General features: G+C 43.0%; 1 protein-coding gene across 8 annotated transcripts in view; it reads right to left on the bottom strand.

The window, feature by feature from the left end:
• The window catches only part of ZMYM2 (zinc finger MYM-type containing 2), an 86898-nt gene extending 70656 nt beyond the window's left edge, over window positions 1-16242 (bottom strand). For 4 of the 8 annotated variants that reach the window (XM_042023889.1, XM_042023891.1, XM_042023890.1 and 1 more), the window contains exon 1: window positions 16079-16242. The gene's annotated coding sequence lies outside the window, so the exon portion shown is untranslated. The remainder of the gene's footprint in view (window positions 1-16078) is intronic. The other 4 variants (XM_042023888.1, XM_042023894.1, XM_042023897.1 and 1 more) reach the window with 4 other exon arrangements.
• Between the last annotated feature and the right edge of the window lie 350 nt (window positions 16243-16592).

Below are 16592 nucleotides of genomic sequence, written 5' to 3'. Positions count from 1 at the left end.
ATTCCTTTAACAGGAAAAAAAAAAAACCAGACTAAACTAAAACCCCAACACTACCTCAAACAAAAAAAAAAAAATTCAACTCCACTTTAACAAAAGCAGAAACTGGAATTCAAATGCTTTTACCAAGTGCCATTAATAACCTGTGGAATGAAGGTGACAGAAGGTCACAGTTATGTACACTTGGAGCAAAAGCACAAAAATCAAAAGGAGTCACTGAAATCTGGCTAAAACTACAGTTCCACCAAAACAGGGCATTGGAAATAGACATCCAAAGTAGGACCAGCATGTACAACTGCTTCCATATAAAAGCTGTAAGCCAAAAAATAAAAAGAAAAAAACTTGAAAGACTACTTTGGAGATAATACATAACTGAGACATCTTCAAATGTGAACAGACAAACAAAATTTAGGAGACAGTATCCTAAGACACAAATACAGGAACAAGAAGAAAGGGGTTTATTTGCCTCAGCGAAAGAAAACTACTTTCTGCTAGGAAAGCACAGTATCATAACTAAATTATTTACCTCAACAGGTACAGGGCTACATTTAAATTCCACATCCCAAGCAGAAGAAACAGCCTATTAATGGTAGACCATCAATCACTTCCACTCAAGTGACACCATGGGTGAGATAATGGAAATGAGACTGCAAAGTAGTAACTGAAGATTTCAACTACTGTTGTGCAAACTAGGGGGTTAAAAAGCAAAACCAACCCACCAGTGAATGATGGGCCAAATTTTTACAACAGAGCCAACTTCAACTATCTAGAGAACTCTCTGAAGAAAAAGCAAATCCTAGTCTAACTCTGAGCCATGCAACATAGTTCAAGATGCAATTATCCAGATAGCACTCCAGAAAAGCATATTTAAATTCCATGGGGAATAAAAAAAAATTAAAAATACCTCATTACTTCAACATCTGGCTTCAGAAAGAACAACCTCAGTGGGAGGAACAGAAATAGAGCAGTTAGAACAAAAAGCTTGAAAGCATGAAAGCATTTTGAAAACTCACCATATTATGCATACAATCAGTCCAAAAAGACTCCAAAAACCCCATAACTACTACTGTCAGGAAGTCTCTGACCTACAAAGGTGCTGGAATTGTACTGGGGGAATGTTTCACACACATCTCATACACTTTTTGGTTAGAAACAGGCTACTGACCTATGTCAGAGCAACAGTTTGTCTAAAATCCCAGTTCTTGTCAATTTTACAATCGGTAAAATTTTCCAGAAGTAAAAGAATACCCAAGAAGCCTGAACTGGAAAACACAGAATAAATTCTTTGCACTGATGTTCAGTAAGGAAAAGATCAGGGAAAATCACATCTAAGCTCTCTTTCTAGGGGTCAGGTCAGAGGAAAAATGTTGCATCAAAGTGCTAACACAAGAGGATTTTAGAACAAATCACTAGGGCCATGTGGCAGTCACTTAAGATTTCTGAAGCCATTTTTTATTTCAGTATTTGCAACCAATTACTTAAGCAAAAGGTGAGAACAATTACTCAGACTACAGTCCTATCTCTATCACTAAATAAATTGACAGAAACTACAGCTGAATAAATATACACAAAAAAAGGGGGGGGAGGGGAGTAACATGGATTTTGCAAATAAAAGGTAATGTCTCTCAGGACTACTGCTGAAATCTTTTGAAGGGTTCACATACTTTTTGAGCAACCCTGATTAAACTGCTATATCCCACTTAACTTTTCCAAAAGGCATTCAAACACTGTACTCACTGAAGACTGCTGTGGAAACTATCTATAATAAAGATTTTGAGAAAAGGTTCTCTGAAGGATTTGTAATTATTTAAAGAGAAAAATATCACATGTTGTTTGTTGTTATCACAATAAGGACAAGTTACCAGAGGGGTTCCAACATATCAACATATATAAGTCAGCCAAAGAGAGTGACTCCCGAAATGAGTGCTTGCTAATCATACAAATCTGTTCACAGCAGCTGAAAACAGAAACTGATTGTAAAGCAGTGTGGTAGGCAAAATCACTAGTGATAAATGCAAGGTAATGAACGGGGGGGAAAGAATACACATAACAATTTAATGAAATAAATGCATTGATGACTTAAACACAGTGGACCAAAGGCAACTCTACAAAATTCTTAGCCAGCCAGCTGAAAACCAGAATACACCTGCAGAAAAATCAGGCTATAACTGAAAAGCTTCTATTCCTAGACATCCTGGTTGCAAACAGGTTACCCAATTGTCTATTTGCCTAGTACAGCAATTACTCTAACCTAGTAGAGGAATAATTATCTTCTTGCATACAAAAGAAATACCACTAGCCTCATGGAAGCTCAACCCATTTATCCAAAATCTGGATTTCAGCCTATGGCTCTCAGGCTGACTGGAGCTGGGGGATGGGTGTCAGCATTTTGGTAAAAGGTTAGAGACTATCTGAACATGTCCCAGTGTTCTGTGAGGCCATCCAGTTCTAATGATCAGTTCCTGACCCTGACATTCATTTGACCATAACATCATTTATTTCTTTAATTCAGCTGCTTTCTAAAGTTCCTATCCTTATTAAAGAAAATCACTTGTTATCACTTGACTTCTCCTAACTCTGATGATTACAAGCTCAATAAAGACTATCTGCAAAGCAGCTATCAAGAAGCTCTCCAGCTTAATGTCTTGCTACAGTTCAGGAACACTCATTCCCTACACAACCAGATGCAACCTACATACCACAGCCTTCTTGGGGTATGAATCCATGAACCTAGTGACTGGTTGAATGTATGCCACAGTTCACCCCAAAACCAAAGCACACCACTCCAATTAAAATCACCTAAAAGTAGCACTTTTCACTGGAATTGAAGCAAACTAGTAACCCAACTATACCCACATATAAGAACTGAAAAGTGCTAGAAAAACACAAGTAGCCCAGCATTTTTAAAGCACTGCAATTTAAGCCAGCTTTAAGCTACTACTCCAGTCTCAATTTGGGCATACTGAATGATTGATACTGTGTATGGAGAGACTCCTACCTATGTGAATAGAACTCCATGTTAGAGAAAAAGCAGTTGCAGGGCCTTTCTGGGTCACTAGATATAAAACTCTTAACACAGGCGACCACATAAGCTGTTTTGGTTTGTGGTTTCTTTCCTCCTTTCCTGAGGGGTGTATCTAGTCATCAGCCTTAGCATTTTTACGTTCAGATATGCCTTGGACATATGGTAGCTCTGATTTACTGTTAACTTTTACATCTCTAACAGAAGTTTTAGCACTTTTGAAGGTCTGCCTAGTTACCAGGTCCAGAGTCTCATTGCTACGCTATTATGCAGCCCAGCTGTTTCTGCAACCACACACATAGCCAGACAAAAGAGACTTTCCTGCTGGAATCCTTTCCAGCCAGATCAGTACCCCAAACCAAAAATTTCTGTGCAAGAATACTACAGCTATGCCTGAAGAGATCAAGGTTGGTGCCACAGCTCTGAACTTCAGCACAGAGATCCTTCTAGCAGACAGGACAGTCACGACAAGCTGATGGCCATAGACAGAAATGCTCTACCCTGATAGCAACTACCATATAAAACACTTCAACATGAATGTGCTAACTGACAACACAGCAAGCAGTGACAGGCTGAATATTATAACAGGTCAGACTGAGTTTTACAACATGTATATCTACTGGTCACACTGAGTAGTGTATCTGAAACGAGCAAGGCTTTAAGGAAGCCTCAGATACTACATTAATGCCACAATGACTCAACTATTTCATCTGCCAGTTTCACATACAAATCATGCTAATGAGTTCAATAGGAATACTTGCATATTTTGGGCTAACTCAGGTGCAAGTATTCACAACACCAAAGTAAAACAAGGGTCTTAAATTACTATATGGGCTTATTAAAGAGTCTGAATAACATTTAACACAAACCCATCAATGTATTTATATTGCTGGTGTTTCAGAACACAGGTAAGAGCTTTCAGGAAAAGGATACTAAGTTTAGGTTCACAAATCTAATTTCTCTATTTGCCTGAGTACCATCACTACAAAAGCCTGGTATATCTCATTACTTCAGTCTTGAGACACTACTCTAGAATTTATTTTCCAGTAGGTTTGGAGCTGCTTCAAATTTAATTATTTCCCCTCATTTTGAAAGAAGTTGTATGGATTGAAGAAATTAGCTTACTAAAAGTCATTATGTAACACTCAAAATGTGTTTGTCACGCAGATTTCATAGAATTCAACAAAAAAAGCATATGCAAAGATCTGTAATCCAGCAGAGACGGCAACTAAGAACAGTAAAAGGGCAAGATCTACTTAGTGAAATATTTCAAAGCAAGTCAGAAAATTTTGGTTTTATTCAAAAGAGTAACTATATACACACAACTAAAGCTTACCAAAACCATGCAAACTTTGCTATCTTCTGAGCATCTTAACTGAACTGCAGCCACAATTGTTACATGTGAATCCTGACATCTGTTTTCCAGCTGATGCTTCCAGGAATATTTGAATAATTTTACTTAACACAGCCTCTTCCTTCAGTCTTCCTACTCAATGAATGTTAAGAAATGCTTCCTTGCATGCATGAACAGAATCAAAATTCAGACTCAACCTCAAACTTAATTCTATGAAGGGGTATCCAAACCAAGCACCAGTAATTCTCAAGATTACTCATCAAAGAATGAGCAGAACGTGGCACAGGAATTCATGGCAAATCAAAATCATAATGTTGACCAGCGCTGTTTTAGGGCAGCCATACTGACATGTATCACTTTTAATGTATTTCATGGCTGTTTAATCTTGGAAAGATACTGATCAGCAAGAACATAGCACCATTTCTAGCCTTAAAAGCCATTATGTGTAATGCAGTAGGACAGTAAATTTTATCTCTCTACTACTCAAGCAGCAAGATGCTGCTTAAGGATGTCCTTTATTATAAATGGAATAGAAAGGTGAAACAAGACAAAGAAACAAAGGACCCACAGTAAATGCTTATCTATTACTTATAGCCAAATGTCTATCTATTTCCAGAAAACAGGCAACGCTAGACCACAGCAACAGACTAGAAAGATGGCTAAGTGGAAAGGAGTACAGAAACAGCAGAGAAACACTGTGCTAAAGATATGAAAACAGGAAAAGGACAAGTAAAATCCTGAGAAATAAATAGAAAGTGGCATTACTACAGCATGCAAAGAGGTAAAATTGTCATTTGATGGATCATAACTTTAAAAAATGTAACACTTAATAGGAAGAACAAATACTGAATGGCTAGATCAGACACAGACCCGGGAACAGTAAACTAATTTAGATGTCAGGCCTGGTCAATAGAACACAGGCCATTGGTGTCAGTGGGTCACAGCACACATTTCAAAAACATGCCTTACTCTTGCTCCACAGGGAGCAATGAAGATTAATTGCGAATTCAAATCTATGAAGGCTCTACGTTTTTCTGGCATTTCAAGAAAACCCAGCATACACAAATAGCACACAATTGTTCAAATTTGTCAAGTTGAAGAAATTGGGTGTACAGCCAATCATATATAAACCAAGCAAATGTGAACGAACAACTAGAGACAGGAAAGAATAGAACTCTCAAGAGCAAGAATGTTCCAGTGTTTGATTATCTTAGCTATTCACAATTTTTTCCCTTGTTGCTACTTATGCCCATTACCTGCCATTCTATCAATAGGCATCTCTGAGAAGAGCTTGGCTTTGTCTTCTCCGTATTTTCTCACTAATTAGCTGAAGACAGCAGTAACCTGTCCCTTCAGCCTTCTCTTTAGACTGAACACACCCCTCTCTCTCAGCTTTTCCTTCTTTGCTATGTGTTCCAACCCTCCAAGCTGATGGCCTTACACTGCACTTACTCCAGAATATCCATATCTTCATTAGGATGGAGTCTAACCAAAACCAGACCGAACATTGTAGATGTGTTCTCTCAATATCAAACAGCGGGGAAGAACACCTCCCCTTAAACTGCTGGCTGCAGTCTTGCTTAATTCCGTCCAGTATGCTGTTTACATTCATTCTGCTAAGGTGCACTATTCATATTTAACTTGCTGTTCACTAGGACTAGCCAAAATTGTCTTCTATCAGCCCAGATTGTACTATTCCCAAACATTCTGGAAACAAAGACACTTTTTAACTGTCAACATGGACTTTTAACATTATTCTTCATTAGTGCTTCTTCTTAATTGGTTGGGTTTTTAAAATTTTTATCTTTAACTAGCATTCAGTCTACACTCATATATGTGTAACCCATGAACAAGTAGCTCTGCCTGGATAACTGGTATCCACCATGCCTAATGGCACACCATTTCTCAGCGCCTGATTACACAAATCTTTTTGACTAATGCTTCTAAAATACTTTAATTTTGCATATGCTTAGAAAGAGGAAAAACTGTCATGCCATAGTTTGTAAATGAACAAGTTTGCAGACAAACCATTTTCTTTGCCTTTAGCAGAACTACCTAACATCAGCTAATAGCCTCAACCAGATTTTTCATCCCTGAGAAATAATCAAGTATTGGCTAAAAATCTAGTATTTTGGGCCTGGTATGGACAAGCTTCTTCAACACAATTTATTTGCAGTGATTAGTACTCAATATATCTAGTAATTCAGAACAAAGAAAACTGAATTCAAAAGAGTAAGTAATGTTTTTGCTATATGTAGGAGGGAAGCCCATGTAGACTACGACCAAGTAAACAGACAATGAAGCTACAGCATAACAAAGGAAAGAAAAACTTATCACCACAAACAAAATGAGATAGAAAGGGAAGTGGGAGAAAATAAAAACAGCCACAAAATAGTTCAAGTTCTATATGAGGTAAGGTTGACGGGAAACGGGATCCAAGGCAAGAATAGATACGGTCAGCAAGGCAAGTATGATAGGTTTTCACAGCTGCACTGGCTGGCTGGCTGCAAGTTACATTATGCAATCAAGACTCCAGGTTACCAAACTGTTTTTAAAATGTAAAAGATAGTCTTATTTTTAAATAAGATGCATATTGTATTTGCTAAGACCACAGTTCCACAACTACAAACCACATTCAGTCTTGGACAGGCCTACTGTGGTTTTGAATTCCTGTTCCTTTCTTCCTTTCTCCCTAGCTGTTTAAGGATTCTAACAGCCAGTCCGTCATGGGAGCTAACACGGTAGAAAGCTGAAACAGAAAAAACCAAGAGCAAATACTCTACACCTACATAGCTCCGCACCCCCAAATTTCATTGTGATGATTCATGGACCTAAATTGACTCCCAAAATTAAAAACATAAAACAATCAAAAATGCCAGAAAAGGCTCGTGTTGATACAAACAGGAAAGGACAATGACAAACCCAAGTTAGTCTGGTTTAAATGGTCATACAACCAAGGATATATACCTTAAATTTAAACCCATGAAAAATATACAAGGTAGTATTTGTTTTAAGCCAGTATTTTGTCTTTTGAGACCAAGTCTGCAACTTGAAGTATATTCTGAGCCTTAAAAAAAAATTCTATTAGCTTTCCTAGCGGGGAGCTTTTCAAATCCTCCATGAACTTTTGCCTAAAAAGGAGAAAGTGATGCCACAGTAAATTATTCCAACTCCTAGTTATTGTACCTGCTGAAAGGCTACACACTGTTCCCTGTTTGATTTTGTACTGCTTAGGCAATAACTGACACTCAGAAATTCAGCCTTTAACACTGGGGATGGAAAGGGAGATGGAGGAAGCACACCCAATTATCTAATATGTTATTGGACGCACAGTCTCTCCTAGATCAGGATTAAGTCACACCCTAATCTAATCTCTTTTAACTGAGGAATAGACTGAGTTTATGAAGTCTGTTAATAGAAAACATGTTTTCCACTCCTTAAGTAATTCTTGTGTATCTTCTCCAAACTTTATGGCTCTTTTAAATTACTAAAAAAGCTGAATTTAGTTCAGACCATTACTGTACTATACACAGTTTTAGTCAGACCATCTCTGTACTTCTATTTGTTAATTCTTTGGATACAAGTATAAAAAACGATCGTCAAACACAGTGACAATGGCAAATATCCAATTTTTGCTTCTGGTAAAAAGCAAATCACCTTTGCTGCGCTCTCTGTTTTCCGCCATTTCTAAATTGTGATTTTTTTTTTTTATTACATGGATTACAAAGGACTTCTTACCTGGCCTCTCTAGATATTACTTGGCTTCTTTAATGAGGCATCACCTACCAGAACAAAACAATTTCCTAAATGAACATTTTTTTTCAAAAAACAACCACCCTCACAAGAAAACTACTGCTACAACTACTACTACTAATTATTATAATAAACAAAACCCCAAACATGCACACATGCAAACACTAGCTATAAATTCAAAACATGTCTGGTAAATTCTGCCAGCTTAATAAAAATTCTTAAACATTTATAGATTGGTATATTAATGATCAATTGTTGCTCAAACAAAATGATGACATTATTTCAAGTATAACACAACACTAGGTCTTCTTCCCCTTTCCACATACACAAAAAAAAAAAGCAAAAAAGGCACCAATACCACACCCATAGATCACAACTGTTATCACAGACTCCCAGGAGCCAAAGCTGTAGACCACATCATGCTAGCCACTGTGCAAACACCGAGTACAACTGTTCAAAGAGCAAACAATCTAAACACAGGGGGCAACAGATGGAGAGAGACAAAAATGAGAATACAAGGAAACAGCACCACCATAAACAATGGTTACAATTAGTTCTTGTTCTAAGGATGGTGTGTTTGAGTCCCAGGGTGACAGGAAAGGTGGTGGTTTGGTTTGTTTTCAGTAGGCTTTATTTCCTAAAGCCAGCTTCTTTTGCATTAACAGGTTGCAACTGGCTTGCTTGTAAGGGTGCACACACAGAACTTCTCCAAGCATGAGGAGCATCACAGGAGAATGAACGAAATTGTTTAACTGCCCATGATGCCACTTCCTAAATAGCACTGACAATCTCATTAACAAAAGGCAGATAATATCCTTCACAGTTAAATCCCAACATGAAATTAAAGGTAAATAAAACCTGTTGGTTTTACAGCCATAAAATACAAGATGCAAAAAGACCAGACAGTCAAAAGAGGAGTCCAGGAAAGCACTCTGGTATAGGCTTCTGAATCCAAATCAACAGAGCAGGATCGTTCTTAGCACATCTGTTAAGAAAAGTTGTTACCACATGATACAGAGATGTAGTCACGTAATTTATCAACACAAATAACAAACACTTAATTGCTGATTAACAGTTAAGACACCACTTACTATGTGGGAGAAATCTACAGTCTGTTAAAAGAGTGTGTGCTATGTCTAAAACCAGGGCTAGATTATGGGCCTGAACCAAAGACCTCATGACAATGCTGTCTACAAGCAAGAGCACAGAGAGTTTTCCTGTGCAATAGTAGCCTCAGCTAAAGGTCAGACATCCACAAAGAGAAGTCACAAGCACACACGGAGGTTTAGTTAGTTTAGAGGGCAGCAAGCCTGGAAGAGACTTGAAGGTCATCCATACAGGGATGATAGCTGAGTTTATTAATGAGATGAACAAAATGACTTTAGAGAAATTCGATGTAGTACTAGGAGTAAATACCAAGCTGGAAAGATTTTGCACAGATCTAAGGAAAAGGAACTCTTTGCAAAGAGAAGGTTTTCACCAAGGTTATTTTCAAGGAGAGGGGAAAAAAAGCAAAAAAAAAAAAAAGCACAGTTGCATTATGAGTTAACTAAAACGAATTAACTTTTTTCCATGTTCAGTGTGGTTGCACTGCACAGAAGAGCTTAAAGAAACATAAGGTGCCAATTCACTTCCAACAAGTCTTCAGGAGGAAAACAAAGACATCCATGTTTCTTGGATTGACTGTGAGCTGTAAGCAGCCCCTAATTAATAATATTTGGCATAACCCATACAATTCTATGTGCATGATTTTCTATCTTCTTCCAACACCACCTTTCACAGCAAAAGATTAGAGGCAACTATATGTAGAAACCAACACAAACTCTTCTATAATGCCACTGATCTCTCCTAATGATCTGGCCTAGCAAAAGTTACATCAGTAGCTCTGATCAGTTGTCCCATCACTTAACAGCATGTGCTGAAGCATACATCGCTACTTTGTACAAACTATTCCATGGGGGAATGGTGGAACTGAGATGACATCCTGCTCAGCATGTGTTGGGAGTAAAACTGATGAGCAGGGACTATGCCTCAACACACTTCTGTACAGCACTAGGTACACAGATTTAGGTATTACTGCCTTTGGAAGCTACAGTGATGCTAACTGAAGGATTCTGATAGTCTTGTAAGGGTTAAAAAAGCCGTACAATAAGGTTCACAAACCTTTTCAATAAAGAAGTAACATATTATACATTGCATTTTTTAGAGACCCAAACCCATAGTTTTGCACAACAGCAAACACCATTAAGTAGTCTTATCTCAGACAACCTTAAAAAAAGCAAACAAGCCCATCAATACTGACACTCAGTATGGCTGGCTAGAGCACTGACAATCCCCGAGTGTTTCAAACCAGTACTGCAGCTACGCTGTTCAGATCACTGAAGACTTGCTTCTGCACCCCACCTCTGTGATGAATCCCTGCTATCCCCGTCAGATTATTCTCTAATAGCTGATGGTGAGAAAGGGGCAGAGAAAGAAATTATGGCAAAGCTAATTCAAAAAAATTTAGGAAATATGGACAAAAATTAAGCTAAGCACTTAAACATGAGGACAAACTCACAAAGTACAAATGCCCTCTGAACCAACAGCAACTTGAAAAATATGTTGGCGGCAATCTTGTCACTGAAAACTGTCATTTGAACACAAAAATTAACAATCTCTGTAGATTTTACTTATGTTGGACTAATAAAATCTGTATTACAACCATTGATTGAAATCATTTTGTTCTGACAGCAAACTGAAGCAAGAAAACAACTTTCATTATTGACATGTCCAGTCCATGAGATACTTCAGGTGAAGGCATGAGAAACCCTCAGTGGACCCTGTCCATAAAGGACAGTCACCAATCGCATCTATTGCAACTGTTGATGTTCTCATACGTACATATAATCAAACTCCTGGTGTGCATGTGCCCTGTTGAACTCTAGTGGCATTGAGTTTCACAGAATAAATATAAAACTGATAGCTTCTAGAAGTTCATGGAAAGGAAAAGCTTTAAATTGTCAAAACCATTTAAGTATAAGTAAATGGCATTGAAATCATAGAATCATTTAGGTTGGAAAAGACACTTAAGATCAAGTCCAACCATTAAACTGCATCACCACGTTCACCACTAAACGATGTCATTAAGTTTCACATCTACACATCTTTTAACTACTTCCAGGGATGGCAACTCTACCACTTTCCTGGGCAGCATGTTCCAATGCTTGCCAACCCTTTCAGTGAAAAAAATTTCCCAAATATCCAATCTAAACCTCCCCTGGTGCAACTTGAGGCCATCTTCTTCTGTCACTTGTTACCTGGGAGGCCAAGCCCCACCTGGCTACAGCTCCCTTTCAGGCAGCTGTAGAGAGTGACAAGGTCCCCCCTGAGCCTCCTTTTCTCCAGGCTAAACACCCCCAGCTCCCTCAGCTGCTCCTCACAGGACTTGTGCTCCAGACCCTTCCCCAGCTCCGGTGCCCTTCTCTGGACACGCTCCAGCCCCTCAATGTCTTTCTGGCAGTGAGGGGCCCAGAACTGAACACAGGATTGGAGGTGTGGCCTCAGCAGTGCCCAGTACAGGGGGACGGTCACTGCCCTGGTCCTGCTGGCCACACCACTGCTGATCCAGGCCAGGATGCCATTGGCTTTCTTGGGCCAATGTGCAAACGCTGGATCATCTTCAACCAAGCCAACCAGAGCAGCAAAGAATGCTGCTTAACCATCTGAGTAGGGGCTAAGGGATGGAGATTCCCATGACAGCAAAGACACAAAGCCTTTTCATGCATTAGAAACCACAGAAACACCTGAGAACAGTCACACAGGAAGCAGCACCTCTCTCCCAAAACAGGTTGCAGGATGAATAGTCCCAATGAAGTGCATTTACACCAATGCACACAGCATGGGCAACAAACAGGAGGAGCTGGAATCCACTGTGCAGCTGGAAAACTATGATATAAAAATCAATATAGTGAAAAGTGCTAACTGAAGAGGCCATAACATGCAACTGCATTCCAGAAATCCCACACTTCTTCCTTCTACCTAAAATTTCTCTTAGAAGTACAAACTTACAAATCTTGGTCCAAAACAAAGAACGTAAATAGTAGCATCTAAATCGAGTAGATTGTTCATACATCAAGTTGGCATCTAGTGCCAGCCATATCTGCCAGCAGCACATAGGGCAGGCTATAAATACGGAAGACAAGCTCAGTTTCCTCTGAACTCTAATGCGTAAGCAACCCAGTCAGCCACACAAGCATTCAACTACTAAGATAAAATCACTGAAACTAAGTTAAGAAGAAGTTGGAAACACGTTCAGCTGTGGAGTTAAACACAATTTCAGTGGACGCAAAACTCCACTGCAACATATGGGGGTTTTAAGACCCTCATGAGGCAAGTATTACCTCAAACTTCTCAGAGGACACTCCTGAGTGGTCTTTTGAACGCTTGTGAACTTCAAATTTCAATCCCTTTCCACAGATCAGTTGAGTTCATTGTTATTTGTGATGGAAAAAATAAACAGTTCTCCATGAATAGTGAATTTTCCATTAGTAACAATTCTTGATACAAGTTCTTAACAGAATTCCCCATACTGCTTTTGTTGCAGGGTATACCAATTGAGTGCAAACTCAAACACTGTGACAGAACTTCAGTAATTCTGTACTTAGTCCTCAAAACCAAAATGAAAATGTCTTAAACAACACAAGACCATTCCTGATGCTGCAGGACCAAAAAAACCAAAACCCAAACCAAACAGCCCCAGCAAAAATCTGAAAGACATACCGGTTTTGTACCACATTCCTCTGTATACTTGAACAAGCTCTACAGAAGACAAAGAAACTTGCTTTCACTTTTTCACTGCCACTTTGACATTCTTGCTGATGCAAATCCCTCTTAGCATGTTATTACAGGGTAAGCAACAGCAGAATGCAATCATATATTTGAGGTCAAAGAAGATTAATAACAACAATATAAAGCAAATTTAGTAGATAATAAAGTGAATTTATTGCTCTAATTAAGACAGTCTTCTATTAAAACAACTTACTTAGTTTAACCACGTAATAACGTGGCTGAGGAGTTTGGTTCCTAGAGATGACCTTGCAGCACTAAGCACCAAATACATTCCCTCCCAGAGCAGCACGGTCCCATCACATGCCATAAGAAGGCTGTACTACCATCATCACAGCTGGAGGAGGACAGTGTGCCACCTACCAGGATGCTTTTTTTTTTTACTGCATCTTAGTAAGGTTTACTGAATCTTAGCTATATGGCTGTTCTTGGCAGTATTCTTATCTTTTCATAAGCAGCCACACAAAGCGGCAATAATTTTTGTCAAACCAGATCCAGTACACAACAGTCCCCCTCCTTCCAAAGCATTATTTGCGTGGATTGCTCCTAGAAGTAACTTTTTTTGACATGAGGGATTGGAAAAAACAGAACAGCTGTTAGACTGGAACGCATAATGAATCAGAAATAAAATCGGATGGTAGCCTTACATCCAAGACACGGTAGAGTTAAAAAATTACGATTAAAATTTTTAAACTGCAGTAGCAAGCCAAGGTTTAGAACAGACCACTTTATTAATGACAACATGCCACGCAAACTCTTAAAGAGTCTTTGGTGTGGTTCATAATTTTATATGCTTAGAATAAATCCAGACCTGATGCCTTCCTCCTAAGCGGTGAGGTTTTGCAGCGAACCACTCATTCTTTGTATACGTAAGCCACCAAAAGTGACAAAGAAAGTTGCAAGCTTTGCGGATCTGGAAAATCTACCACGTAAAACAGCAAGGGACAGAAATAAAGGAAAAAAAAAAAAAATTAAGATACGAGTGGTGGGGAAGACTGCAACACCTGAATCCGGGCTGTACCCAAGCGAGGGACCCAGAGCGCAAGCCAGGCGCTGCCTTTTTGTTTTGTTCTCGGGCTGCACGTTCCCAGCGGAGCCGCCGCGCCGCCCGCCGGCGCCTCTGGCGGCACAGCCCGCGCACCGCGCCCGGGCCCACCGCGGCACCTCCCGAGCTTCTCCCCGTGCGCTCACAGCCTCACTTGCTCCTTCGTTGCACTACTTGGCCATTTCGGAATCCCCCATGCAGCTAAAAAACAGCCCCATTATTAACAAGGGCAGAAACTAGAGTCAAGTTACATCCCAGTCCTACCCACAGGGATTGGCAACCAGCCTCTCCTTTAGCCAACCTAACACCCAACAGAGAACAAAATCTGCTCTGAAAATCCCACACAGACATGCACACACCACAAATGCTCGCTATTGAGAACCTGTGGGTCTCCCCAGTGTCCTCCAGCTTTTTGGGGAAGGGACAAAGTGGATGGCTCAGAAGCTCAGCCAAGGAACCCAACAAAACCACCCAAACAAATCTGCGGGTGTAGAGAACCAGTCTAATTGCACAAAGAGACGCTTCTCCATCGCCAACTGCTGGGTGATTTTAAACTTCCCATGCCTCTTCTTAGCCTCGAGATGACACGCAGGACACGCGATTCGAGCAATGGAGTGGGGGGGGAATTCAAGATGGCTGAAGGTGTCTAGTCACGGATTTTCATACACGCTCCAGAACTCTAGAGGGCACCCGAAATATGCCCTCCTCCTCCTCCCTCCTGAGCCGGGTAACGTGAGCAGCGGCAGCAGCCCGTCGTCTGCCTGCCGGAGTTGGTATTGCAGGATGTCTGCAGCAGCAGCGCCCACCCCGAGGAGGAGCCGCCTCACAGCCATTACTGGGGCTTCGCCCCAGGGCAGCGGATGCTAGACCCAGGAATTTCCCCACCCAGCCCTGGAGGGACCTCATTCCACCCCTGCCCCCGGAGAATACGAGGCGGGGGGAATGGTTCAAGCCCTCCTTAATCATGTCTAGCAGAGGCAGAAACAGATACACAAATAGCAGGCACAATGGAGCTCCCTCTCCTTGTTGGTCTCTGCCAAGCCTGCACCAAACTGGGCTGGAGCCTAAGGGAAACACACAGGGTTAACACGGGGCAGCGAGGATCAGGGAGCGCCCCCAAGGAGCGCTTCCTTCGCCTGGCCAGGGCAGGTACTGCCTCCATCACTCACCACTTCCCCTTAATCCCAACCTTTCAAATAAATAAATAAATAAATAAATAAATTCACTGCCCTCCCCGGGGGCGGTGGGGTACTCCTCATGGCACACCCACGCCGCTTGTCCCCGCTGAAGGAAGGAGGGACAAGGAGCCCTCCCCGGGCGCCGCCGCACCGGAGGCTTCTACGCGCGAGTGTGGGGGACAGAGGTAGCGGTGGCACCCACGGCGGGGAGCAGCGAGTGTTACCTGCGAACTTGCCCTATCAGCCCTGAACCGGCGCCCGGGGGGCCGCGGGGCCCTCAGCGGCAGCGCCCCGGCAGCGGGCGAGCGCCCGCGCCCCCCGCCCGTTTGCGCGGCAGTTGCCCCCGGTCTCGGGTTTGCCCCCCTGCAGTCGGCCGGCAGCACTGCCGCCTCCTGTCCGCCATTAGAGGGACCCAGCCGAACAATACGGGAGGGGAGCAGTGGCGGCGGCAGAAGCGGCGGAGCGCCAGGCAGGGGAGGGGAGGGAGGCACCCGCGGGGGGGGCGACGACGGCGGTGGGTGGGGGAGGTACCGGGGCAGAACAACAGCCGAGGGCCCGGCGGCGAAGGGAGGGAGAGAGTTAAAATAGGAGGCGCTAGAGCAGACCCGGCCCTTCCCCCAAATGCCCCTGCCCCCCCCTTCGGGGCTGCCCCCGGGCGCCCCCCATTTACCCCCGCCGCCCCCCACCGTGGCGCGATGGTTATCCGCGGGACTGTCCCCGGTGCCGTCCGTGCCCCCGCCGCCAGAGGTGGCGGCGCGGCGACAGCACCGCGGGGTACTTCGCCCGGGTAGCTAGGAGGCACGGCGGCTGCTCTCCCATCCCCGCCCTGGGGGCAGCTGAGCGCCGCCAGCCCCCCGCCAGCCCGCCCCGATGAGGCGCAGCGCCCCGCGCCCCCGCCTTACCCGACTCCCCAACGCCTGCGGGCACGGACCCCCCCCGCGGGGGACGCACGCACTCTGGCGCTACTCCTCCGGCGCCTCAACTCTAACTCGGTCCAGTCCCGGGCGAAGCGCAGCTGCTGCCGAAGGGGAGGAGGAACCGGGCCAAGCGAGCTCGGGGAGATCCGCCTCCTTGCCCCGGCATTGGCTTTCCCAGAGGGCGGGCTCTGGCGCTGGGCTAGCCGAGTGGGTGCACCGCCCATCCATCAGAGCCGCCCGCAGCCGGTTGACCCTATAAACTGCCAATCTTCCTCCTGGCCATGCTTGGGGTTCTTCCCACTTTGATCCATCAGGTTTGAGGAACCCGGATAGCTGCCCACCGACCGGCTCGTTAGCGGTGCACGAGGGTCGCGCTGGTGCTCCCCGCGCCGCTCTTTGACAGCGGCAACTTGTAGAAGTTCTCGGTGCCGCCGAGCCGGCTGCGCCCCGCCGGCCGCGGGCAGGGTGCACCGGCCGTCTCGGCCGTGCGCTCGGTCCC

This window comes from Corvus kubaryi, unplaced genomic scaffold (genome assembly GCF_017639235.1).
Source record: "Corvus kubaryi isolate FWS band 111438036 unplaced genomic scaffold, C.kubaryi_AGA036_p1.0 37256, whole genome shotgun sequence".
NCBI lineage: Eukaryota > Metazoa > Chordata > Aves > Passeriformes > Corvidae > Corvus > Corvus kubaryi.
The sequence above is the reverse complement of the archived record's forward strand: the minus strand, read 5'-3'. Positions and strand labels throughout refer to the sequence as shown.